The sequence below is a fragment of the Arvicola amphibius genome, chromosome 1 (assembly GCF_903992535.2).
Source record: "Arvicola amphibius chromosome 1, mArvAmp1.2, whole genome shotgun sequence".
Taxonomy (NCBI): Eukaryota; Metazoa; Chordata; class Mammalia; order Rodentia; family Cricetidae; genus Arvicola; species Arvicola amphibius.
Window position 1 is genome coordinate 61,830,012 of NC_052047.1, and position 26,551 is coordinate 61,856,562.

The window sequence follows — 26,551 nt, forward strand, 5'->3', positions numbered from 1 at the left end:
AGTCAATACAACCATATCCTTGGCTCAGGGGAGGTTCTTCAGAGGATCACACAACACGGAGTATGTCCTGGGTGACCAACACCACACAGGCTAGGGAGTGTTAACCAGCCATCAGTGAAGGAGCAAGAATGGTGTTTTGCTTGTTTTTGTTTTTTGAGACAGGTCTATGCCAGGCTCAAGCAAGTCTCCTGCCTCAGCTGAGAGCTGGGACTACAGGCTGGTGCTATTACACCCGACTAAGCAAGTATTTAACTGCCTATTTGCATATGGTACAGAATGAATACAGAATGCCTCTGGACCCTTATATCACTGCTGAGCTTAAACCCTTGCTCATGAACACAGGGATTACATTCCCAGATCCCTAACATCTAGTCCAGCTCCAAACAGCCCAATGCTTTTGCATTTGACTGAAAAATCACAGCCTACTCAGGTGGCTCTTCACAGCCAGTCTTATGAGTGACATGCCTGTTTACAGATGAAGGCCCTAGCCCTCTGCCTGTCCGCCACAAAGCACACTCCATACATTCACACCTCCTTCACTCTTCAGTGATGCCCAGACATGAACATCATTCACAGGTAGGGGAACAGGCTTAGAGAGACTAAGAATGGTATTCAAATCAAGACCCATCCAAAGCCGGGCGGTGGTGGCACACGCCTTTAATCCCAGCACTAGGGAAGCAGACGTAGGCGGATCTCTGAGTTCGAGGCCAGCCTGGTCTACAAGAGCTAGTTCCAGGACAGGCTCTAGAAACTACAGGGAAACCTTGTCTTGAAAAACAAAACAAAACAAAACAAAAAAGACCCATCCAATTATCCTCCATACTACTTTCAGGCCTCTGGGAGCTCCAAAATACAAACAACACGTGGAACCCTCCAAAGATGTCATGAAGCATACAGCATGCTGGGTGGAAACGCTAGGTCCTGTGCTGGAATACACAAGTAGGGGGCAAGTTCCTGTGTTCACAGTGCCTACCCTACAGGGCTAGAGCCACCAGGCTGGGTAAGCTGTAGTCCTTTGCTGCTAAACAAGGAGGCAGTGGCCATTGACCTTGATGCAGGAAAAAGAAGATGGCTGGTATCCACAAGGCCATGTCCATAAGCTCTTGGGTGACAGCTTCACCAGAGCTGAGAACCGCAGGCAGTATAAGAATGAGACCGAGGAGGAATTCTGGGGCCAGGTTCTGTATCCAAGATGGCACTGCCACTAATGAAGTACATGGACATTCTCAATACTTAGCCTACTTTTGCCTCAGTTTCCTCATTTGTAGAAGAGGGCAATAACAGCACGTACCTCACAGAGGGTGAGATGCAAAGGGACTAGAAAAGTACCCAACAAGTACAGTGTGACTTGGGAAGGTCACACAAAAATGATGCAAGGATATTATTTTCTAAGGGTCACGTGACCCACACAAAAAGTGGAAGTCAAGAGTGCACATGAGAATTCAAAGTGATGGCAGAGCCCTGTGGGACACTGGCTCCAGTCTGGGCCTGCACTGAAGAGCTGTGCGCGTCACGTGCCGGGAAAGCCAACAGGAGCAGTAAATTAGCACAGAATAAGGCTGCTGTGGCTACACCACATTCCTCAGCAAGGACCTTCCTTTAAATTCTTTACTATATACAATTGCAAAATCTAGACCCCCACACACTTTTCTCTATATTCCTAAAAGAAAGAACAAACAATCTATTATCTTCCACTGAAACTGGGAAGCACCAAGAGTCCAGAGGATTTCTCCTATGAACAGAGAAAAGCGCTGACTTCTTAAACAGCAACAAGGTAGTGAGTAAGGCAAGAGAGGAAAGAGGCACGTATATAAAACAGTCCTTATCCAAAACTATAGGGGCTCTCCCGCCTCAGACCTCTCATTGGGATCTTCCACCCTCATCCCTCATCCCTGTCTCTGGGATTCTCACATCCTCATCTCTGTCTTGCACCCTGGGCAACCTTGCCTCTGGAGTTCCTGTCATCCTGTCCAGGCTGTGAGGCTATTGCTGCCTGCTCAGGCTCAGGCCTCAAATCTGATCACTGACTCCTACGATAGTGCTACAGGCACCTGGCCACTCAGCTCTACAGTTCCTCCATCACTTCCTGGCTCATGTGCCAGCCCCAGGCTCAGATCTTTATTAGAGTGCCTGCCTACTGTCTTTTCAGTCTCGTCTGTCAGTCTTCTTCCTGTTCCCTGCTGCATTCCTCCCCCTCCCCGCTCCCCTGGGCTTGCTCAGACCTTCCTTTAAAGAGGGAGGGCTGAGGCCTAGGATACTTGTGCCAACCATTTTTAACCTAACAGCTTCTGCACACTCATCAGGCTGCCCAATTACCTGTGGGTAGAAAGGTACACTTGATCCCTAACCCTGTCCTTGCTAAGGAACCACTGCACCAGAGCCTGGGAGCAGGAGCAACAGAAATTACTGTCACATTTTGCTACAGTGTCATGTAAGAGACTAAAATGCTGTAAGTTTTAAAAACCTGGGATGCAAAAAAAAGATGTCTCAAGAAGCTGGATTAAGCAGTGATTTCACAGCTGTTGAGGAGGCAGAAGAACCCTTCAGACTGCCAAGTAGCCTGTACTAAGTAGGTTCCCCAAGTCCACCCGGAACAAGATCACAGGCTTCTTTATGTTTTTCATAGAATTAAATTCTATAAAATCAGTATCTCAACCAGAGTACCTTCCGAGGACAAAGGTTCAGAATTGAGGTACTAGATAGGGATTAGAGGGGGCAATGCCCAGCTCAGAGCCAGGCAGGAAGAGACAATGAGAGAGAGCCTCTACTCTGCCCATATAGCTGGACCTGATTTCCTTCTCAGAGCTCAAGCTGAACTCCCAGGAACACTGTAAACCTATTAAGAGGAGCACATATTCCAGTTGCTAATGTATTTGTAACATGCCTATGAGTGAGAGGAAAGAAGAAACGCTAGAAGAAGAAATAATCATTCAATTTAGTTGGCATTGACTGACCAGGCCCTGGAATGATAGACACAACAATGGCTTTACTATTCTACAATTAACACCAAATATATCCCTTGCACTCATGGAACTCATAGTTTCATATGGTCCTTGCTTCTGATAGTGACCTTAGATGTTGTTTCAGCATATGAGGAGACTCATGATCTCTGTCTCACATACAGGAAGCCAAGCTCAGGAGGCTCAGTGCTGTGTTTGATGCACTTAGCAACTAAGTACCAGAGCCGGATGTAAATCCGGTTGATGCGGCTGCAGAGCACTTGCCAACTCTGCCTGCACTGCCTATTATGCAGTACCAGCTTCAAATAAAAGCTGTAAGCTCAAGTGTGGTCCTCCAACACCCCCTCCTCATCTTGAGATGCACCAAAACTCAACCTGGGATGAGGTCTGTATTATTATTATTTTACCAATATCAACTTTATCATCTAAGCATGAGAACATTAAGGAGAGGTCAGGCTTTGGGCCAGACAGATGGACTCACAGATGTTTACATATGAAGGCTGCCAGCTCTGTCAAAGAGAAGACCACTAATTACTACACAGAAATGTGCTTTCCCATGCACTAAAAGAAAGAGTTCAGATAAATACTAATGAAGAAATAAAGAGAATAATTCTTTTCTAGAAAGGAGAATTCTTGGTGCATACTGGATACAGAAATTTTGGAATTAATTTATGTCTTTTCTAAATTTGAAAGTGTTTGTTACTGTTTTTTATTCCCCCTAGTGGAAAGAACTCAACAAAAAGAAGCAAATTTTCAATACTGGATGTTTCACTTTTGCAAAATAGTATTGTGTCATTAGACCAATAATGTTAACGTCTCTGGTGTACCTCCAATCATCAGGAAAGACTGCCTCACACTCCACAAAGTTTCATAAAGATTCATTAAGTAGATAATAAAGTAAATACATGACTTGGACTGTCTATACTATTGTTCTAATTCAAAATCAAAAGTTTTGTATGTTTTCCAAAGAAACAGCCGTCAGGGAAAAAAAGAAAAAAAACAGAAAGAAAGAAAAGAAAAAGAAAAAAACAACAATTCACTGTCAGAACAGAATTATCAGCGAATACAGGAAGTCATGATGTTTAACGAGGGCCATAAACCCAGTTTATATCCACATGGGCATACATTCACAACCCCAAAATTAGGCAAGTAGGAGCAGCTTGAGTTTTAAGGAAACACCTAGGTTTTCTATGAGATGCAGAGGGAGAGGATGTGGAAAGAGGCTGACTGGGCACTGAGCCGACTTGGGTTTTCCTTCAAGTAAGATATCACTTTGTCCCAAGGCCTTGGCTAGAAGCCTCATCTACACAGCACTGTCCCTTCTGCTCTGTAGCCCCTGTGACTGCACAGAAATCAAATACAATTGGCAAGCGAGGGTCTAAAGGTGCCACTTTTTCTTTGGGGAATAATGACTTGCAACTGTCACAAGACAAACATTTTAAAGCTGCATCCCAGGCCCTAACAACTTTCCTGAAGAGAGTGTTTCTCCCAAATGAAAAACAGTAGCTTCATTAATGCACGAGCCATTTCAAATTTGAAACACAACTCTAAGCCATACCTCATGGAATGGAAAGCCATAATTGCAATGCAAAATGAGACCAACCGAAATCACTATAAGAAACGTGAAGGAGGTAAACGCTTTTTCCTGGGGGTAGTATAAAACGGATGAAATTACAGTAGCAAGAAGTTATTGACTCCAAATTATAAAGTGGAATTGAGGGCTTCAAAATATTTTAGACTTTTTTTCAAAGAATCCTAAGAGTGAAAAGAAAACCCACAGTGTGCTCTAGGAAAGCCTACCTGTTAGAAAAACAGCTTCACTTGCACAGCTGCTTGACCAATGCTATACTCTGAGGACATGGCTCTCCGCCTGGGCTGATGAAAGGTACATTTTCAGACTCCAAGTACTCACTCACTGTCTTCTACGTAGCCACTGGTTACTTAATGGCTAACTCAGCTTAATCATTAAACCAGAACCAGGTAAGAGAAATTAGGTCAAGTCACCCATATAAAAGAATGTTCTGGGAAGCCGATTTATGAAAATTTCCAGTCACCAGGCAAAGAATTGAAAGTGACAGAATGTCACCTCCCAGTCAATACAGCTAACTAGTAGGCACTCTCAAACACTAAAGGAATGTTCTTTCAATACCCAAGAACTGCTTTTCAAATTTATGCACTCTTTTGTTTTTGGTCAAATAAAATGACTGCTGATTAAGACGGTGGCCCTGTGGGCTTCACCTTACTGCCCCTGGTGTGGATGGGTGCTATCTCCCATCGGTGGGTCCACAGCATGGGGTGGAGGCAAGGTAGACGTGTGAGAGATAGCCAAGCATCATCTTCGTGTTTGCCATGTCTAGAAGCCTACCTTCAGTGAGACTCTACAGTGACTTTATAAGCTTATATTATAAAAATTGTCTATTTGGTTGCCTTAAAATTTTATGGCCTTATTTTCTGCTTATGGTAGACAGTTTATGAACTACGCAGAATTAGGAAGTAAAATTAACCCATAGTGACAGCACTCTGAAATAAACTCATACTACAATTTGTACATCTACACTCTCTACATGAATGAAATAATAGTCTATAGCCCACTTATTTCATTTAGCACCAAAAACTTCTTCAAACTTCTAAAAGCAACATAACATCCCACTCTTACACAGACCACGATGGAGCCATGCCTCCATTGCTAGACAACCAGGTATCTATTCTGCAAGACAAATTCTGCTGCAACGAGCACCAATTTGCTACATCAAGGCATTCTTGTATTCCAAACCACTGATTTTGTAATTCATTAGAATAAAAATTGAAGAGCTGATTTAGACAGTAGAGAGTGAAAACATTTTTAAATCCTGAGAGGTTCTTACAAACTGTCTCCTGTTCCACTGGTTTCCCAGCTCTCCTAGTCCTTTGCACAGGCAACCTCTGAGCAGGGCTGTCCTGGGGGTACGGGTGGGAAATTTCTCTGCACAGGGCCTCTGCATTGTCACAGCGGGCACGTGATTTCCCCTAATAGGAATAACTCCGACTCCTTTCACTTCCAGTTAGTGACCATTTTCTCACTCACACAGGACAAAGTCAAGGCCTCAGTTTCCTCATCTGGGAAGTGAGGGAGTCACTGAAGGTTGCCAGCGGTCTGCCATTTTATGCTTTTCTCCCTTGTGGAGATGCGCACACCACATTATGCCAAGGGACACTGGAAGAAGGGCAAACCTAGCCCATTCCTTTGAGCTGTCCATTGTCTTAGAGCACATCAGAAAATAACCCTGCAAACTAAAATCATTAGCCACAACCACCGCACTGTCTCACACACAGAGATAACACTTATTTTATACACTGAAACACATAGCCAAGTTTTTCATTCTTAGTCCAGGCTCCATAAAACTAGATGCCACAGCTGGAAATTCTGATCTAAAGTTATGACTTCACAGAAAACCAGATGCCAACGTAAAGATAAGGTTTCCTGGGGAAGGGTAGCTTTTTAAAAGGCAATCGAAAATCTGTGTTAGATTTTCTAGAGCAAAACAGAGACATCCAGGGTATTACTCAGCACCAGAGTCCCTTGTTTGCAGGCTGGGAAGCCGCCGTTGGCAGCCAGATCTCTTACGGCAGTACCACATACTTAATGTTACACACACACACAGAACCCCATGACATGAAACACCCCTAAGCCATCCACCTACTAGACACCTCAAAAGCAGCACAGGTGAGACAGAAGAAATGCCAACAGTACTTTCTAATTGTGTGAAAACAGTATTCTGATAAAAGCACCAAAGATACATAAATGTTGTGTGAGCAGAACACTTGAAAAGAATTTTGTTACTGAAAAACAACAACAGCTACCTGAAGCAAAGTAGGGAACGGAAAGACAGTTAGGGGATGGCTCCTGAGCCAATAAAAACGCTGCAGTAAAGAATATTTTTGCTCTTGAAAATTAACTCACAGCATAAAGACTAACAGGAATAAAAGTATAAATAAAATCCTACTGTCTCTTCAACATCTTTTCAAAGAAAACTGAAAAGGTTTATGACTTTGAAATCCAATCATACAACAAAAGTTTTTCCTATACTCAGTATCAATGATTTTTTTTTAATTTTTATTTATTTGTTTATTTGTTTTTACTGAGGTCCACGCCTTGAGTTGTGGAAATGGGTATAAAAACAAAGCAAAGGAAAACAAACCGTGCTCAGCTTTGCCTGGCACAGGCTTCAGCTGCAGTTCCTATGGCAGAGGCTGGGCATCCCTGGAGGAGACACTGGCGTGTTTCTGACACAGCTAGGAATCACAGTTGCTGCTACCTTCCCTCTACCCCCCCCTTCCCCACATTGCCCCACTGGGTTCCTTTCCTGCAGGCTGGACACCAGCTGGGCTCCCACTGGAGACAAAGATCTTACCAGTCTTGGACAACACTGTACTGGATCAAACCAGTTCTTTCATCAAAGGGACACCCAGCAGCAGGTTAAAGCCGAGGAAGAAAAGGCTCTAAAGACTGACCAACCAAACCTGCACAATTCAGAGACTCCCATTTTTTTCCCATTCAACAAACTGAATGAAAAATATGAGTTGTTATCTGACAGTTTGGGTTCATAATTCTGTGAGATTCCATTGTCTTCTTTTCCTTTCCACAACTCATGGAAGCTAAGAATGAAACTGGTTCTAAATGTTGACACTCCAGAAAAGTGTGCTGTCATCAGCTTGTGCGCAGCTACTTACAAAGACGAAGGGAGCCTGTCTCTGACCTTGAGAGGCCCCTCCAGTGAAACCCACATGCTAGTTCTGATTCACGTGTCAATAATAACTACAGAGGAAACGACACAGAGCACTGAAAGACTGCTGGTCACCACTGGAGCACTTCAAATCTCATATTTGCTAGCATGTGTAGGGTCCTGGTTTTGATCCCAACACTGACCAAATAAATGTCAGCCAGACTTTCATTTCTGTTCACAAGCCCATCTTTGCTGCATAGAACCCCCGGTAGGATGACCAGTGCCAAGTCAGCACAAACATAGATGAGATCTGGAGCAGAAGTTCAAATTCATCAGGGAAAAGCAAGGCTGTGGCCCTGAAACTGGAAAGAGCTGTCAGAGCCAGTCCTGAGGCACAGCAGAGGTGACCAAGTACAGCATCAAAGACCACAGGGTGTATTCCGAAGAGGGGTGAGCAAGTTGTGCCTTGATACATTAGGTTTTACAGCTAGAAATTATAACCTGTTCAAGTGAGAGAGGTTACCTAGTTGTTTCAAAATTCTTTTGGGGAATACATGAAGAAAAATATTTGGAAGCCAACAACTTACAATGAGGCAAAGAGAAAAACACTAAGGTAAGAATAAACAACTCAAGCTCTCTGAGGCAAAAAACACAGGAATGGTACAAGAGCATAAAACGGAGTCACCAACCGAGTTTGGGGAAGAGGGCAGAGTTTGTAGCACTGATGTGACACTCCGAAGATAAGGAACAAAGTGGCTTCTTCATGCATACTCAGGACACAGAACAAACGTAAGCGAGTGATTCTTCAGCTCAAGACGTGAGTCGGGAAACGTGGGTCAAAAGGGGGAGTAGAAAAGTGGGAACAGAAGGGGACTCATGCACGTCAGCCTGCATCACAGCAGCTCTGTAATCGCCACAGAGATTGCTAGTCCCTCTGAGACAGAAAGAGGAAAGAAATACGGCGACCAGAAAATGGCTTAATCGGGTTTACATTTACATGCTGCCTGTCAGGAAAAAAAATCTGTTGCTGCATGGCAAACGTCATTAAACACTGAGTTTCTCCCTGAGCACACTCTGTGTCAACAGATGAACCCTGCAGGTGACCAACAAACGTCTTTAAGAGCAAAGATGAGTGCATTCTGAGACTATGAAAGTATTTCAAACCCCATATATGATAAGGTACCTATATCCAGAATTTTTAAAGGATTTCACTCAAGCCAAGAAAAGCAATTTGATTTAAAAGTGAGCAGAAAACTCAAACAGACTGTTTACAAAGAAAGCAAACAGGTGTATGAAAGGTGCCAGCATCCCTGGCTCCTGGGGAAGAGCTGTTAGCACAGGTGGCACCACCCAGCCAGCAGACCACAGACACAGAGCCAGGGGGAGCCTGGTAGGACAGTAATGCCTGACATGCTCACTCCCTAGCATAGAGATAGACAGACAGACAGATAGACAAACAGATAGATGAAAGACAGACAGATAAAAATTACTGACAATAGCTAGTGCTATTGAATACATTGCTGGTGGGAATACATAATGGGACAGTTATGTTGGAAAACAAGTTACATTTTTAAAAAGTAGATTTATTGGCATTTATTTTACAGAGCACACAATCTACTCCTTTAGAAGTATATGTTTTAATATTTTACCATATTTACAAATAGTGCAAGCAGCCACTGCCTTTCACTACCCTTAAAGCCCCATGTCCATTATCAGTTACTCCGCATCTTTCTCTAACTTCTGATTCCCTATGTACTTGCTTTCTGGACATACATAAGATGGATTTATACACTGTGTAGTCCGTAGTGATTGGTATCTTGGACTTACCATGTTTTCAAGATACAGTCAGGTTGTAGCAAGAAGCAATTCTTGACTTTTTTCTACTGATAGATAACGTTTGTTTGTATGTATGTATCTTCACAAAGCCCTCTAAGTCTAGTTAAACAAAGAGCAATAAGGGCAGGAAGTGGGAGGAAAACAAAAACACAAATCACAGTCTAAAAACAAAAATTTAATCAGAGCAGTCAATGCTAATGGACCTTGGATATTTTCACTATTTTATCTCCATAAATAATGTTGCTATAGACGTTTGTTTACAGGTAGATTCTCAGAAAGTTAACAAACACCACATGAACTGACAATCCCACTCCTAGGGATTAACCCTAGAGAAAAGAAAACTTTATGCTGACACAAACACTTACACACAAATATTTATAGTAGCTCAATTCAAAACTGTTGAAAAGCAGCCAGGGCCTACTCCACAGGTGATAGCTAACTGCAGTTCTCCGTACAACAGGAGACTGCTGTGTGATAGGCAGGAAGAAATATCCTTGAGTAACTCCCAAGAGCACACTCCTAAAGTCAGGCTAAGTAGAATGATTCCAAAGGGTTACATATTATGCAATCAAATTTACACTATTCTTGAAAAAATAACAAATGCCAGCAATTAAAAAAAATGGTTAATATAGTGCTGGATGAGTTTAAGTGTAAAGGGAAGCACCCAGGGGGTGAGGCAGGGGAAACTGAGGCAAAGCTTGGGAAGAGAGCTGAGTTACATTTTAAACACAGTGGTCATGAGGGCCTCTGAGAAGCTGGCAATAAGGGCAGGTTTGATGCAGAGCTCAGAGTCAGCCACATGCATATCTCTATGCAGACGTCTGGCAAACGCATTCCAAGCAGAGGAGACAACCAGTACATATTTCTTGAGACAGACATGTGCCCAGTATATGTGACACACAGCAGTCAGACTTACTGTTTAACCAGACATCCAGATATATAGCTAGCTACAGATGCCTCTGGCTGGACAGTGTAAAAGGAGTCTGAGCAGGAATTACAAACTGGAGGGTCTGGGGCAAGAGACAATATTTAGAGCTACAGAGTTGGAGGAAATCACTGTTCATTCTTCCAAAAACTGATGGGCACTAAATATCAAATGTGCCAAGGAGGAGATGACTTCTCACACACTCTCACAAAATCCCCTGCAGTTTCAGTCTGGATTACCCAGAGTTCCAGTAGAGGGAAGAAACAGGGAGAACCACAGGTCATGGCTTTAAAATAAAATTTTTAGAAAAGAATCTAAAAGAACCCTGAAGCTTTTGTATAAACACAGGTGGTTTGGGCTAGCTCTTTACTTAAGTGGGGAATGGAAGACCCCTCGCTCATGTTCCAATATCCTCCAGTCACCTACAAGCTTCCCTTTTACTGAGTCTACTAGGAAGTCTAGTCCTTGTCTAAAGGTGAGCTGGCAGGTGAATCAAAGGCACTGTGTGCTGACAGTCTCCAGTATGCGCACTGTCTGCCAGCCCACACTTAGCAGACCCTAGGCATCATTGTTACTGTTGTTTCGTGAGTACAACATTTGGTTTTATAAAATCACAATTTTTTGTTCTTAAAATGGTAACTGTTTCTTTCCTATGTGGGTTGAATGTCACTCTCAGAGGAAATCCTGGGGTGGATGGCATAACTCTGAAGCAGTGTTACTGACAAGTTATGAACAGGCATCCCTTCCAGTCCTTTCAAGTTGGAATAGATATTGCCCAGGTGCTCAGTACAGCCTAACCTGGAAAGAATAGGAATCCACCTTTTCAAAGCCATGCAACAGACATTATCTTTATACCAGACTGGCTATACGCAAGAAGATCAGAAATATGGGGCCGGAGTGTGTACCACTCACTAGCAACACTTACAACGAGTTGATGCATATCCCTAGGTTAGCTTGAACCTAATCCCTACAACTAGTTTATGTATATCCTTAGTCCCATTGAACAGACATTAATTGTAATTAGCTTCTGAAAAGAGGAGAGATGATGTTACTATGTGCTATCGTCACATATGAAGGGTGGGTTAATATTCAGGTTTATCAACCTCATCTCTGCTGAGATTTGGGGTTTCGTGTTAATTTGCCTGGGGTCAGGAAGAGGTTGTGTTTAAGGGAAAAACTTACATACCAGAATATATTTAACAGCATCCCTGACTGCTACCTACAAGATGCCAGTATCAGACCCTAAGGCAAGCAGAGACAACCCCAATCATTGGCAAATGCTCCGTAGAGGCAGCATTATCCTACTCAGTATCAATGGCTTGCATGATCCAATGACAGAAAGGGTGCCAATTCAGCTGGGTCTCTAAAGCAACTGCAGCCAAATACCAAAGCCTCCTCCAGAAATGCAGATTTCCAGTCTGTTTTCTCTGCATTACAGCTGTTAGTCTCTCACTGCAATGCTACAGTGAGAATATCTACCTCCAGCACCTAAGCTCTCTGTGTTAAAATCCAGACTTCCACACAAAGAATGACTCTTTACTAATTCCAATTAGGTAAAAAAAAAATTAAAAGAAAGCTTCCAAACAACCTGATTCAATTCTGGCTCCTAACTATGACCCAATAGGCACAATTTGGAAACACAGCAGTATCTGCAGCAGGTGTCTGGTTAAGGTCAGAGATAAAGTGGGCTTCCAAAAGGAGAGTGGTCCTGTGGATTACAGAGACAGAGGGTGCTTTGGGGGCAAGGAATGTAAGTGCCCACTAATACATCCTTTAGTGCTGACTAACAAGTACACATACAGCAAGCAGCCTGTACTCCAACAGCTCATACCACCAAGGGTGGCTTTCCCATATTTGACAGGTTTGTGGGAAAGTCCTCCAAGGCACATTCAAGTCCACTGGAAAACCACCATTAATGTTGGCATTGGGGCCAGCAGGGCATTTTACAGCTGTATTTCCAGGGCATCTCACCAAGACTTTTTGTATTTCTGGATAACACATTAGATCTGAAGATGGAAGTTGGTGTTATTATTAGTGAATACTGCTCGCAGTCAGACATGACATTTGGTGTGCTCTGTGGGCTAACAAAATACACTAAAATGTGATACTGTCTCAGTCAACACAAGGCCATCATTGAACAACCATAGCCCAATTTGTGGGCTAACAGAAAACCAAATGTTTGCCTTGAAACTTTCCAACTAGTTTCAAGAGTACAATTCAAGAATATGATAATATACACATCAAATAGATATGAATACAACCAATTCAGGATGCTAAGAGAAGCAGTCAAAGTTTGAAAAAAAATCTTAAGACTTCTCAAAGACAAAGAGGAGATGAGAGACAGGAGATCTGGAACTATCACCAGCAAACCTGGAAACTAAGCTCTGTATGGATTAGAGACGCCTACACCTGTGCTGTGATCTGGGTCTCCAACCTCAGCTTTGTCCCAGGCAGGCCTGAGTCTCCCAGAAACAGCTCTCCCCTTCCTCTAGCCAGGGGAGAGTCAGGATCAAAAGACAGAGGGATAGGGTTTGAAGACATGCAGGCAACTTCTGGAGACTTCAGCCTTCACTGTCATATCCAGATGCACCTCCCAACCTCCTAACCTGTCTTGGGTCTAATGACTATTGTCCTCTCTATTGCTGGCTCTAAAGGTGTATTGGCTGGTTTTAGGGGCCACATTCCCCAGTATACAGATCACAAGAAAGGAATATTTTCAGTCCTTAAATATACTACTTAATATAACACACTTTAAGTCTCTAAAACCCCAAAGTTTAGTCTAAAAAAAATCATTCTACACTTTAAACTGACAGCTGACAGAAAAGAATGGTCAGAGCCAGTGGTCTGTGATGGGTCTGCAGAACTATGGGCTGTTTAGACTAATGCTCCTTCACTACCTTTATATGAACATGGTTGCTTTCCCCCTCAACCTGAGAGTAGGAGAGTCATGTCACTGATGATCAAGGTGGGGATAGCAAATATGCAAGGACAGAGTGTGAGGCTGTCACAGAGGAGACATCACCACTAATCTCACACTTCACAATGACAAAGGCCAGGGCTTCTGCATTATGACATCACCACGTTAAGCAGCATCTTTCAAGTAGTAAGTGCTCAATTCTATTATCCCTGTAAAGTTTCCAGGGACATCAGGAAGGCTTGCAGATGTGCAAATCAGAACTGCTGCTTGTTTTTCTCACTGCGGGGGAGGAGGGTAAACAGTTGCATATAACCTGCCATAAGCTGTCCATGAGTCAGCACAGCAACAGGCAGGGAGGGAAGCTTTAAGAAAAAAAACCAAGATTCCACAGACAAAACTCATTTTATCATTATCACTTAAAAATTAAGAGAGGAAAATAAAGCTCTATCTTTAGGATTTGGGCTACAGAAAAAGAGTGTGAACTTAAGTATCATTTAGATATGACTTGTATTAACTTTAAGGACCCTTCACTATGACCTTTCAATACTAAGAATTCAATGGAAGATCCATTTTGTCTCTACTCAGCCAACAAGAGCATAGTGCTTGCTACAAGCCAGGCATTGTGTTGGAGTTGGGATATAATGGGAGAACACACATCCACCCAGCCTTGATCTAAAGGCACTTATAGTTGAATGGGAGCTGCCTGTGCAGGGTTAATCAGCTACTATGAAACCCACACAACCAAGCGAGTTCTCAAATTAGGCAATGAATGCAGGGGCTAGGGAGGAGCTGGACCAGTGGACAGATTGGCACAGAAACTGCTCTCTAAAGAGGTAAGGATGGGCCGTAAAAGATCCCAAGTGTCTCTCCAGTTCCTGTCAGGAAGTCTCCAGTAACTCCAGTGTTGTGTCAACACTGCCACAGAATGGGGGCCAGGAAGGAGACAGAGGAAGCACGGTGCCCGTGTTCTAGCCATACAGCTCGCCCTACTCTGGAGAAGGCATTCACGATCTGGGATAGGTTTCATTTTCTCAGGTGACTCCAGAAAGTGCATCTATGCAACCAAGTACAATTAGTTTCTCCCTTGTGTCGGTGCTTAACCCTTCCCAAAGAGGGTGCGTTCTAAAGGAACACGGCTACCTAAAAATAATATACTAGAAGTGGTCCTAAAGTCTCTGGAAGAATTCCAGCTGGTATGCAATGATACTGCCCCAAAACGATTGACTGCAACACTACTGGCATGAGAGAAGCGGCACTAATCAACAAGGAAGAGGCCATGCCACCACAAAGTTGTGGTCATCTTTTGTTTTGCATTTGAAAAAAAAAAAAACTTGAACTGTTAAGGCTCCTGGACAAAATGTAACAATCTGATTTATCATATCATAAGCTGGTTTATTTAAGGGTTGGAAGTGCATCTTCTAACAAAGTCTGCAAACACAATAAAATGAATGTACACAAAACCTGTACCACTGGATAGAAGAGATTTCTTTTGGCAATCTCCATGTATTTTTGAAAATGGTAAATGGACACAGCAACAGAAAATTACCAAGGGGTTTTTATGTTTAAGAAAAAATTATTTTTCCCTATCATACAACAAAGAGTTACAGTGAAGCAACACATTTAAAGGGCTATTTTTAAAAATCCTACTCACTGGCAAAATCCCCTCCCCCAGCCCAGTGCAGCCTTCTCTCCAGCGCAGATTATTGATTTGCAGCAGCAGTGAGTGCTCACAAACTAAACCTCCGTAAAGCTAAGGCACAGCCATACAAAAGCTTTTGTGAGGAGAAAAGGCGGTGTCTGAGATCAAGAGGGTGAAACACCAAGTAGCAAAATGAATCCTCTAAGAACTATCAAACCAAACAAAAAATAAAATTAGATATAAATTCACGTTTTAGACTGTGGTCAATTGAGGTCTAGACAAAACCCTATGTTTGTTCACTGCCTAGTCTCCAGTCTGCTCCAAGTTTGAAAAGGTAATTGAACACAGTCTATAATTACTGGATTAGACACAGATGGGCTCTGTACATTTCAGGGGGAAAAAAAGCACTGTTTTGATTCATTTTATGATTGCCTGTAAGGTCAGACTTTTCAGAATGTACTTTCATCTGTTAAATGGTTTCTCAAGCTCCCTAGGGAAGATCTTCAGTAACTGTGCTGTTTTAAGCAATTTGGGCCCATCAGATCCTGTCTTTGAATGTAACTAGCTGCCCATTTTCTAGTATTAGAAACCTGCATGTAGGTTAATTGCTACATCTCTTACATATTTTCTGAAGTTGCAGTTTTTGGGGGCAGAATTCAAAAAGCATGCCTCTTTTCTGGTGGAAATTGTCTTATGATGAAGATTTTCACATACAAATGTTACAATTTGATAAATGAGTTGGCATCACTCAAAGTCCATGAAAAATACTTCTTAGATGACTCAAGTGAAAAAGATACAGAAAAGAATAAGTAAACATTCTTCTGGACACAAGTGGTTATCTTCTAGTCGGACAACTTAGAAAGCAAAGCATACTCTTCAATAAACCTTTGTGTATGGTTCTTTAGAATGATTAGGAATTTTGTCTGTGATAAAACAAAACAAGCAAAACTACTTCCTAGTCTAAAAAGGAGACCCTCACTAACACACCACTCTTTATCCTGCAGAACAATATGAAGTCATCCCACAGCACCGCAGAACCCCCTAAGAGCACTCTCTAATGTAGAGAGGTTCCAGGTCCCTGTAGAACTCGGCATGGATGTCCAGCCCTGGCTGAAATGCTTTGCTTGGTGGGCTGAAACACAGACAGGCTTCTCAAACGAACATCTTGGACAAGGGGGCCCCCCCGACCCTGTCGGACAACGCTGGGAAAAACAGACACTGAGGGCCGTCCTGTAGCCAGTCTGTGCATTCCTTGTGGCTTTCCTACCCATATCATGCCATGAGAAGCATCATTTCTTTTTTTCATTCTCCACTCCAATTACAGATTCATTTTCTAGTCCCCAAATGTGCTTCTGTCGTCATAGTGAGTGAGCAGACATGCCCTGACAGCAGAAGAGTGAACGCAGAACGTGCAGAGTGGGGAATAGTAGGAAGGCGGGTCTGTGTGTGTTCGGTTTTTACAGCAAAAGAGAATTTATGTTCACAGAATACATCCTAGGTTGCTATTCTTTATGAGATCACATGCACACAGGAAGTTTTCAGGCGGAAGACAGAAAAAGACTCACAGCCACATTTGGTGGTCTCGCCAGCACTCCTGGTCAGACACAAAAATGCAATTAACAGGCACTTCTTCTAGCCACAAAATTAGACAGTTTCTAAGGCATAGATAATGGGCATTTTAACAAGACTGATTTGAATCAAGACATATTTTAGAGGTGACTGTTTCTGTGGCTACAGATGGATCAATCTTGCCTCTAAAAGAAGTCCTTGCAAGTATAATGATCTTACACGGACCCCGGGAATGGCTCTAAAATTAAATCTACCATAAGTTGTATCTTCACAGAAAACTAACGCCTTCCCCGATTTCCCATTTCACATGTACACAGACTGTCTTATACCGATTTGCTCAGCGTAGGACCGACCTGTGTAATGACTAGAAGCAGAGCAGCATGTAACTGCTATAGAAAACCATTCCCAATTTCCGCCCTTGCTCGCTGTAAGTTCATGCTCAAACCAAGATAGGATCAGAATAAGGCATTTGTACAAAACCATGACAGAACTTTGGCCTTGTGATTGCACCATTTTATGCTTTCTTCATAAGCTGCACATAAACTGAACAAAGCAAGCCAACTGGCATGGAGAAACTGCCAAGGGACAAGAGCTTCTTTAGGACAGCCTACATGTGAATTTCAATACGTGCCTCACAAGACTGACTACCAAAAATCACATCTTAATGGAGATTATGAGCACACGGCTTCCTTATGTGAGTGCTGAGAGCTTTAATAATTTTTTTAAATTCCTTTTCATACATCACTTCTTTCCGCCTTTTCCTTAGCTTCACCCAAAGTCACAGAAAGCAGGTCTTTATACTACATCAACACTGACTTAGAGTTGAGCAGCTGCAGCTCATAGCCTCGCTGGCCTAGGACTACACGCTCTATCTGCTAACTTTCCCGCTCCAGATAAACTGAGCTAAGTTGTGAAGCTTGCAGTAAGAAACAAAAGGAAGCTTGGAGAGATGTTTCGTCTTTCTCAGAAAAGACCTTTCCCTTTTTAAACAATTTACATGATGTTTTATGGTTCTTTTAGAAGAGAATTATCGTAAGTGGCACTCCGAGTGGGCTGTGTGAACCCACAAACCACTTCTCATAAAAACTGCTATAATTTTCCAGGACAGGGACAATAAAATATCCTACATCAGCCAAAGCTTAATCACAGTGTGACCACAGTAACAAACACATCATTTTCATGAAAATTAAGTAAGATAAACCTGACAAAAAGACGACAAAGACAAGTTCCACCAGAACTCCTCAACCTTCTTAGCACACACTATTCAGATTGTCCCTTCAAGTCCTAAGTAGCTTAAAGGACAGGTGGAAATCTAGTGCCCAAGCTTTCAAAGAAACTTCACCTAAGCCCAGGCAGGAAAGCAACTGCAGCTGTGCCTCAAAGAGCATTTCAATAAGATAACCTAGCTACAATTACTAACTTCTGTCTTTCCAATCAAACTCACGGAGGGTTCCAATGAAAATGTCAAAAGATGCAGTTCCCATTTCAGGCCACTAGGGACCAATAAGTACCTTCATGTTCCAATTTGTAACTGAGTAGTGAAGAGACCCAAGCACTTCTATCCTGGGGCAGGAGCAATGCAACCCCTCTTTCTTAACACACCTACTTCACTATCTGCAAAGCAGCTGGAAAGATGCAAATGCCATGTGGGGAAGAGGGAGGACCAAACAAGATGGTGAGAGATGGCAGCGTGTGAGTCTCAAAATGCAAGTAAGAAATCGTCACCTGCTCTGAGAAACTTCTTGCTTTCCTTTGCCCTGTGTTAGGATTATTAAATTTGAAAACTAAAAAACCAACTCTTAAAGCTTGCTTCTCTGAGGGGTGGAAGACACTGTAAACTACACAGACATAGAAAATAAAGCCTGCCTAATACAATTCCCTTAGCTGATCACAGCAGCTTGTTGCTCAGTCAAGCGTAATACTGAAATTAGGATCTGTGAGCAAGCCAAAATATCTATAAATGAGTATCATTTACAGAGTTATCTTATGATGCAGTAAGAATGGCAAAGTGAAACAGAATTTTCTACTTAAATCTGTTAATAATTACCAATTCTGCTTAGAGAGAACTATCCAAAATATTTGCATTAGTCCTTAATAGCAAAACACTGGAAGAGAACTGGAAAGAAGCAGTATAAAGACTAGGGGATAAAACAGTATACACAACTCCTTAATGATACATTTTATTGCCTTTCAGAGTCTTAAGTTAAAACTGGGTGGCTCTTTCAAGAGCAACAAATCATGCTGAATTTATTTTTTGTACATAGCCCAAAGTTGCAAGTCTTTTCAAAATGGTACAGTTAATCAATGTTCTCACTTCCGGGAAAACCTGGCAGAACCGGGAAAACCTGGCAGATTGAATTAAATTGTAAATATAACAAGACAAAAATACATTCTCCATACACACACACACACACACACACACACACACACGCACGCACGCACGCACATGGACAACATATACATGCCCACATACATACAGAACAAAAAGTAACAAGCCAATAAGGAGAAACCATTATATTTGAAGCAAAATACATTTCTGTATTATAAAATAATTTTTGTTTTATTTTGCTTTGTTAGATAGTCTAGAAAGCCTTTGTGTTTACTAAAAATATCTCCCATATACTTAAGGCCCCAAATCAGAGCTTTCCAAATACAATCTGCAGAGGAAAAAAACCAACACAAAACCCTGATTCCCCAAAGAAGACTATGCAAACAATATGGTTCCAAGATAAATAAGTGTACCCAAGGCCCCAAAGCTCTGTCCAGTGTAACCAGACACCTTTCAGAAAACTTAAGATGCGTGCATAGTAAGGACTGCACAACAAAAATGCTGTCTACATTTAAATTTGACATTAGCCTAAACACAGCAATCCAGAGTTTATCTAATCATGCAAAAAGAGCGGAAGACTATAACGTCACAAAGTATTTTTCACCTTATGTCATTGAAAGGAACTCACCCACCTATCTAACCCACACTCATTCTAGCCAGGTCCACTGCCCTTGCTAGACTCTGGCCTTAGAGAGTGCAAGGGTGAAGGCCTCCTAAGCAAAAGAGTTTACTGCATCTCCTTCACTCCTGGCCGGGTTTCCTCTAGGTCCCCTCACTGGCGTTTCTTTGGCCCCACAGCGTGGGGTATGGGTTGATCTGCATGGCTGGCTCTACAGACATATTATGAAGCCTTTACAATTGACCACACAAACACAATACCACAATGTAGGTCAGCTTGTGTGCTCAAATGCCAAAGCAAAGCTTACATGGGAGGAAACTACAGACATAAATCTGCCAGGGTAGAATTCCACCCAATGATCCTAAAATTATTTCAAGGAATCAATCTCCAAGAATGCATCATGAAATCAGAAGAGCTGGGCTAAGCTTTGGGATGGGGGGTTGAGAAAATGAAAGGCTTTAGAAGAGGCAGCAAAGGTCTCACCAGTCATTATATCATTGAGAAGCTCAAACTACAGATGAAGTTAGATACTGAGATTGTAGAACGGGTATTTAAAATTATTAACTGATCAAAAATTTGTAGTTGTCATTAAAAAAAATACAACTTAGCAATTCAGTTCAGAAGGAAGACTATCCCCAGGAACATACACATCTGTTTAATATTACAAGCCAACTGTCAACATCCTAAGTGAAGTTTTAATTTAATATTTTTTCTTTCTTGATGTTTTACCTTTAATCAATGCCTCATGAGAGTATCAACTTTCTATAAGAAACTGTTAAATATAAAGAAATGTTATTGTAGCATGTTTATAAAATCATAGTTCGAGAACTTTTTATTTTTCCAAAGCCTGACCACAACTTAATTATCTGCAGGACATTCCAGGCTCACAATTGCAAGCTCCAGTTCCCAAGCAATTTTAAACAATATCTACTGTACAGGACAGAGGGTACACAAAAGACCGCAACATGCTTATATTTCCAAAAGTCAGCATTAGGCCCTTTCGACATGGTTTTTATTTTCATTAAACAATATTTGTTTCCTCACTAATCATTAAATGGTTTTCATCACCAGCGCCTTCTTTCCTTTCACATGTCAGCTGTTAGCATCAGTGTTTGTGTTCATAATAAATAAAAAAGTGACCCACCAGTTACTGAAAAATGAACACACACGATGCCAGGCTCAATGAGTGTAGGGATTCGGCAACATATTCACACTCTGAATACCATTCTATTTTAATCTAGGCTCAAAAAAAGACCAAAACTTAATGAACTTGGTTCAATATTCTCCTTTAAATCAGATTCCAGCTTCATACTACTTATGTTATTGTGGGCACATAGATGCAGTCAGTGGTTCAAGACATTGACTTGGGAAAACGGAAGAGGAAGAAAAGACAGCAAGTTCAGATTCCAGGCCCTGATGGAGAAGACTCGAAACTACTGCCAACTTCTACAGATGCATGAGGAAAGTAGCCTGACTGAAGTAATACACCACAAACTGCACAGTGCAGGCAACTAATGAAGCATGCCAGTTTTAGGAAAGATTCTGACGAAGGACACTGAAAAAGGAGGGAAGAAAGGAGCAAGAGAAGGAAGGGGGTAGAAAAGAAGACAAGAAACTATACATGATAATGTATTAGGAACAATCAAAAATATGTAAAATGCAGAAGAAACAAAAGAAAGTCACATCTAAGCTGGAGGTCAAACTGATAACCAGGAGAAAAAAAACAACCCAATAAATGATCTGAAAAGCCTTCATGGTGTCAGGCACTTGCATAATTGCACAGAAAGCCCCAGTTTTCTGAGAAACAAATATATTTAAGTCCAAAAAGCTACTTCTACACTTAGATTGGTGGGCTAGTGTAGACACAGGAATGTATATGTGCAGAGCGGCCCACATCTACTGTCTAGGCTGAGCACTTTCAAAGCCCTTTATTCATTTTAATCCCCTCATTTAAAAACTACTTTCCTCACCTATTACCAAGGAGGAAAGTAGAGCTAATAAGTTATTTAGCCACACATCACTCTCCAGGAACAGAGGATCCTTGCCATTATCCTTAGACTATAAGCCATCTTCAATGAAACCACCTTCATCAAGAACTACCAGGTGGTGGTGTATGCCTTTAATCGCAGTACTCAGGAGGCAGAGTTCAAGGTCAGCCTGGTCTACAAAAGCTAGTTCAGGACAGCTGAGGCTGTTACACAGAGAAACCCTATCTCAAAAATAAAAAAGAACTAACCTACATGTTAAGTGGAGGACCCACCACAGTCCTGCCTTCTCCAGAGTTGATGCTTCAGGTTGCCTATGCTCTGATGACCTCTCCAATGTCTTTCCCCATGATTAACCTCAGAGCCTTTTCTTCACTCTCCAAAGTCTCAGTCTCCACTTACATGCATGTCTTGTCACCTGGGTCTTTGTCCCTGGCATTGAAAACAGGTTTGCAGTACACGTCTGTCTTTGCAGCTATCTGATCAATGTGTCACTTGATTGTTAGCCATGTACCTCAGATAACAGCACAAAATATAGGTACCCACTTAATCACCTCTAACTCCAACTAAGCCTCAATGACATCTTTAACACTGTCATCTCCTGTATCTAATGGAGCTTACGTCCTGTCAAACATGTCTTGACTGTTTTCTGTCCCTCCGGTTGTGGATTTAATTCAAGTCCCTATTGGGTCTGCCTAGATGTGTTACTGTGACAGCTGACTAGGTCATCATCCTTGCTGCCAGCCTGACTCACAAGAGCCAGCAGAATGAGCTTCTAACTATATCTGGCCGTGTCAGTCCCCTGATAGAAATGGCTGACAGTTCACAGAGGTCTTCAGGAGAAATCTGTTCCTCTCACAATTAGGGGTATCTTGTGGTACCCTTTAAGGTCAAGCTAAAAAGTCATCTCTCCTGTGTGAGCATCTCACTATCTGCCACTGTGGTGACAGCACTTAGAACAGGCTTTCATTATCAACCTTAATGCCTGCCTGACTTTTCATTAAAATCAGAGTTCTTAAAATCAGAGATAATCTTACTCATGTTTGTCTGCCAGACGTACAGTGGATGCTCAAACAGTGCTCAGGAGTAAGAGAGGAAGACCTGGTTCTCAGAGACACTTTGAGTACTGAGTGAACTAACAATGTATCTAACACAGGGAGAGGGCACAACTTTGAATGCAAGGCAGTTCTTTCGGGCCACCATTAAGCACTGCTCCTTCTGAAGGGCTCTCACGTTTCCTTTGGAAACCTCCTCCCCAGCACTCAGCAGTGATGCCCTGCAGCTGAAGAGCTGTGAGCTAAGAAGCCCACCCCCCACATCCTACCCATTTCCTCTGGAAGCCTGAGCTTTAGAGAGGCCTCTGACTCAACTAGCTGGGCCCCAGCACCTGTGCGGGTGCTACAAGGACACAGCCGCTCCTGTTTGGCTACCACAAAGCAAGGGCTTATAGAGACTTTTTAAAAATATTTATTTATTATGTATACAATATTCTGTCTGTGTGTGTTTCTTCAGGCCAGAAGAGGGCACCAGACCCCATTACAGATGGTTGTGAACCACCATGTGGTTGCTGGGAACTGAACTCAGGACCTTTGGAAGAGCAGGCAATGCTCTTAACCTCTGAGCCATCTCTCCAGCCCCGCTTATGGAGACTTTTAAGAAGGTCCCAAAGCTAATATTTGTGGTTTTAAAGTAGAATAAAAAGGTATATGGTGCCAGGCATGGTGGTGTATGCCTTTAATCACAGTATTTGGGAAGCAGAGGTAGGCAGATCTCTGTGAGTTTGAAGCTAGCTTCATCTACATAGTGACTTCCAGGACATCTAGAACTACATAGAAAGAATCTATCTTGCCAGGCGGTGGTGGCGCACGCCTTTAATCCCAGCATTCGGGAGGCAGAGGCAGGCGGATCTCTGAGTTCAAGGCCAGCCTGGTCTACAAGAGCTAGCTCCAGGACAGGCTCTAGAAACTACAGGGAAACCCTGTCTCGAAAAACCAAAAAAAAAAAAAAGAATCTATCTTAAAAAAAAAAAAAACAGAAAGAAAAAGAAAAGGGAGTATAGAAACAAAAATGACAACAAAGAAGTACCAATATTGAAAAGCAGACTAGAGGGAACAAAGAAAACCCTCCTTGTGGTGATATCATTAGGTCAACTGAATCGATTTGGTAAGCTAATTTGCATTGGGGTTTCTGTAATTTGTAACTATAAGACTCTTGATAATATAAGTTAGTGTTTGTGAGAAGAAAATTAAGGTACATACTAAAGGAATATATATATGGGGTAACAACAAACACTGAGAGGGGAGAGTAGATCCCAGGTTAAACCTGACAATATTGGAGGGACGGGAAGGCAACCAACAGCATACTCCCAATAGGAGAAAGAGATTTCAAAAGAAAGCTTCCCTTTCCTGACAGGGTCTATCAGGCCTTTGTAGAGTTACCCTTTGGTAGAATTATAAAAAGAACTAAGTTTTATAAAGAGTTGGAATTAAGCAAACACAAATGATTGCTTCTTTAGCAACCACAGAAATGGTTTCATGAAGAACAGCAGAGGCCTCTGGGATAAGCGAATCTGAGAAGCTCCCCCTGGAGGCAGTCTGATGTGCTGGAGGGCTACTAGCGAGGACCTGACTCAATTGCTCTCCAATCTCCCAGAGAGGAGGGCAGAAAACTGATTTAAATTTCAGTCTGAACTCCAGGCAGGCAATGGGGACATGCTGCAGGAAGGACTGCTGGGGCTGGAAAAGAAAAGAAAAATGGGCTTGTGTGGCTTTTAAGGGGAAACTTATCTCTGCTGGTTCAAACAATAAACAAATATCTGGGGAATGTCTTTTAGTCATCTATTCCAGAACCATATAAGGAAACCTTACTATAGGCCAGAATCTGTGCTAGACTTTGAGACTCTGTGTTAGGCTCTGGCCATAAAAGGAGCCATAAGGACCATCAGATGTTTACATCCTCTTAAAGGAAAGAGAAACACGAAGATGGAGTCCTAACCTCTCCCCTTCCATCTACTATGGCCCAAAGCAAATAACACGATGCAGGATACACACAGCAGTAGTTCCCTAGTTTCACCTGAAAGCTAAGTCTTGTGTGACCAATAAATAACAGAAAGCAGCATTAAAAAGGTATAGGCCAGAAGGAGTTTCTCACTTTAAAAAAAAAAAGCAGGCAGCAGTGGGTTCAAACTCAGGAGACCAGTGTTAACTAGACTAAGTCTCTGAGAAAGCAGAGGAGAGTAAGTGGCCTGCAGACAAGAAAGAGCTGCAGCCATGCATGGGACAAGATGGCAGATGGGATTATGAACAGGGTAGTTTGGTTGGAGCTGGTAGGACCATCAGAGAAGCATGGGACTCAACTAATGCAGCTAGTTTTGAAAAGCCTTCCAGATACCAGCTAAGTAGCCGAGAGCTTGTCCTGTGGGAAACGAGCAATACTGGAGGGTTTTGAGGAAGGGAGGGAGGGAGGGAAGGAGGGAGGGAGGGAGGGAAGGAGGGAGGGAAGGAGGGAGGGTCTTGAGAAAGGGAGGGAAGGAGGGAGGAATGAAGGAGATAAAAATGACCTGACTCCAGAGAGATAACGGGCCCAATGCCATTCCACAGGCTCAAGTTCCAGGTGGCCAGGGCCTGAACCCACATGGACACAACGAGAGAAAATCCAGTGGCTAATTCACTTCTTTCACTTCCAGATACGTGCTGAGCCATGTGCTCTATGTGTACGGGAAGTGTGACAAAGGGACTGCCTGTCCTCTAGGGCCTGGTCACTAAGAAGACAGGGATGGCCAGGAAAGGGGGAAATGGGTGAGTCAACTACACATATGGTGGTCACTGAGGACATTTGGTTCCTAGACATTTATTTATATGAGCTACAACAATGTCAAAATGTCAAACTATAAGCGGAAAAGGCTGTCCTCCAAACACCCTGTCCTGTGCTTCACAGGAGATGACGCTATGCCACTGGGCAGTAACATGGTCCCAAAACAAGCACCTGAACTCACTAAAACACACCAACCAATGAGCATCAAGACAGATTCTTAAACAAGACAGGGGTCTGTTAGGGGACTGAGGCGTTTCCAGATCTCACCTTCTGACATAACTGAGGCACGGCTGCAGACGTCCAGCTGCTTACTCACAGGCACGTATTTAGAAGCTTGTAGAAAATTCATCACCTCTTTCTCATGTCTCTTTCTTCCCTTCCTACCCTTAATTTAATTTTGATTTCACTTCCTCTTGTCACTGCTTGCTTACAAATCACAGCTTGTGTCTGGAATCAATTAGGCCGATGAAGTGCCCCACCACGCCTTCATCTGGGGACTCATTTATATGTTTTTTCTTATTCGGGAGGTAGAGCTAAAAGCTGTAACTCCAAAAGTTTCCAATCAACCATCACATTCTATTCTTTGGAGAAGCAGGGTTTTCTCCACTGTTAAGAAGGTGACATCAAACTATGCATTCGCCAGGAATATTTCCTTTCTACCTATATAAAGACCAACTGTGCTTCAGGAATTCACTCACAAAACCCAGTGTCGTGTGTGTGTAGATGATAAATGCTCAATGGCAATGGCATTAAAAATCTTTCTTCTATTCAAAATTAAATGTAATTTCCTTATTACTTTAATGGAATCCCTTGGAGCTGAAGTATTTAACTAGTCTCCTTCACATCAAGTATTCACTGTGAATGCTCTTTTAATAGTAGGTGTGTGAACTGTCCACTGACAGAATGAAAACACACTTTCACTGAAACAAAAACTGGAGAAGGCCACAGCAGCTTGATTTGGAATCTGATAATGGCTTACAGATTCCATTTCAGCTCAGATTTACAGTCAGTGTGCCATGGAGCCATTTACCACCTCTAACCTTTCAGGTTGTATTTGGAAGAAAAGTATAAACTGCCACATCACTGAGAATAAGCACACTGAAGTCGAAAACACTTGACTTTTCTTCTGCAATGCTGAACTAGAAAAGAAGGGAGAAAAACAGAGATCAAACAAAACTCACCTTAAAGAGAGAGGCAGAGATGAATTGTCCAAAGTGCTACTCATAGGGTTTCCCCTTGTCATTGTCTCCTAGGGT

General features: G+C 42.4%; 1 protein-coding gene across 2 annotated transcripts in view; it reads right to left on the minus strand.

The window, feature by feature from the left end:
* Stx18 (syntaxin 18) overlaps nucleotides 1-26,551 on the minus strand; it is a 102,951-nt gene that overhangs the window by 61,988 nt on the left and 14,412 nt on the right. The window contains exon 1 of one of the 2 annotated variants that reach the window (XM_038322849.2): nucleotides 4,761-4,884. The exons of the other annotated variant lie outside the window; for it this stretch is intronic. The gene's annotated coding sequence lies outside the window, so the exon portion shown is untranslated. Of the gene's footprint in view, nucleotides 1-4,760; nucleotides 4,885-26,551 lie in introns of those variants that run through there. 2 annotated transcript variants of the gene reach the window in all.